This window comes from Ambystoma mexicanum, chromosome 6q (assembly GCF_040938575.1).
Source record: "Ambystoma mexicanum isolate Mex_15411 chromosome 6q, UKY_AmexF1_1, whole genome shotgun sequence".
Classification (NCBI taxonomy): domain Eukaryota; kingdom Metazoa; phylum Chordata; class Amphibia; order Caudata; family Ambystomatidae; genus Ambystoma; species Ambystoma mexicanum.
The window spans coordinates 133,204,801-133,206,366 of NC_090937.1; the positions used below are offsets into that span (position 1 = coordinate 133,204,801).

At 47.4% G+C, this 1,566-nt stretch overlaps 1 non-coding gene across 1 annotated transcript; it reads right to left on the reverse strand.

Annotated features, from left to right (window-relative positions):
- Nucleotides 1-935: 935 nt before the first annotated feature.
- Nucleotides 936-1,097, reverse strand: LOC138517240 (U1 spliceosomal RNA). Its single transcript, XR_011282451.1, has one exon. It is a non-coding gene; the product is annotated as a U1 spliceosomal RNA (small nuclear RNA).
- Between the last annotated feature and the right edge of the window lie 469 nt (nt 1,098-1,566).

Consider the following 1,566-nt stretch of genomic DNA (forward strand, 5'->3'; position numbering starts at 1 on the left):
AAATCTGAAGTCTGAAATGTGTTGTGATTATCTGAGGATACAGGTGTGAAAGTACCCTGCCTACAGAACTGTTTATATCAGGCATGTCCAACCTTTCTGAATGTGGGGCTGAAGCATTAACTTTTTGTCACCCAGTGGGCCGGCGAGCCAAAAGTCAACAACCTCACCCAAAGCAGTATATTAAAAAGCGATATTGTGTGACCTTTGACACAATAGCATCACAGGCAGTGATAGCCATGCAGTCCCAAAGATAGCTTTTGGTGTCATGGGCAGTGATCAAAGGTTAATTGCTTCTGATTTCTTTCAGTGTCTATGTATTAATATTTTTCTGAAATAGTGGGGCGACTGAGCGTAGCGAGGGATTTATAAGGTTCTAGGGAGGGTTTGGGGGGGTCCCCCCCAAGAATTCTTTTTCAAATATGGGGTTGAAATGGTGCATTTTACAGCAGAAAAGGTGACCAAAAAGCCATAGGTTTACAATCAGTTCTAAAGGGGAACATGAAAATTCCATGTCACCAACAGTAGAAAAGAACATTTTACAACACAACACATTTTAATGATCAATGTGTCCACAGTGTAAGACAGCACTGTCACTGATGTAACACATTGTCATGCTGGTTGTACCCAAAATATGCCTCTGTAGCAACATGTCTATGCTGGCTGTTCCCAATTTAGGCCAGCATTGTCCTGTACAAAGCATGATTGATGCTGCCTGAGCATGTGCAGTGTGCCCAATACATATGGTAGCTTATCTCTGTAATACACATTACTTCTGTGGTGATGAAAGAAGCATAATTCAATTCAACAGATAAAATGTGGAAAAGCAATCACCCAAAGGTGAACCTAATTGAAGAAACGCAATGTGAGCACAATCTTAAAGTATGCAACCTAGCAGGCCTAGTGCACACTTTACCTTTTCTTTCAACAATAAATCAGGGGGGAGAGCGCAAACGCAGTCCCCCACTACCAGAAATAATGCAGTTTTGTATCCCACATTTGGGAACATAGCAGGGGTCAGTAAATCCGATGTGCAATGGGTAAGCCTCACCCTGGGAGATCTGCCCTTGAGATCAGATTCTCCCCTGCCAGCTAAGGATGAGTTGCATGCAAGAGGGCAGGGGTTGGGTCAGTTCTGGGAAGCCCCGCTAAGCGACAGTGAGAAGGCAGGCCCTGACCCAGACCCAACCCCCCACCCCCCAGAAGCTCTGAGCGTCTGCAGAGCTGCCTGTCCCGCGAGTAGAGGGAAGCTCCAGCAGGCAGAGCCCAGCAGAAGAGCAGATTGTAGAGCAGTTCCTTTCTCCCATCAGGCCCTGCTCGGCCTGATATTTGTATAAATAGCAGGATGGCTCGAGCAGGCCTGTTGCAGTCTGCCCATTGGCCTGTCAGCCCCACACGGGCCCATGGCCCTCCTGAGTGGAGCTGCTCAGCGCTGGCCCCATTGACAGCATCATAATCATCCTGGACCTCGACGCTCCACAACCCCTGAATCTCAGGGTTCTGCTCAATGACAATGATGAAGCTTGGACATCTTTGCCGTAACCATATGCCGTGTTGTGTCAGCCGAGA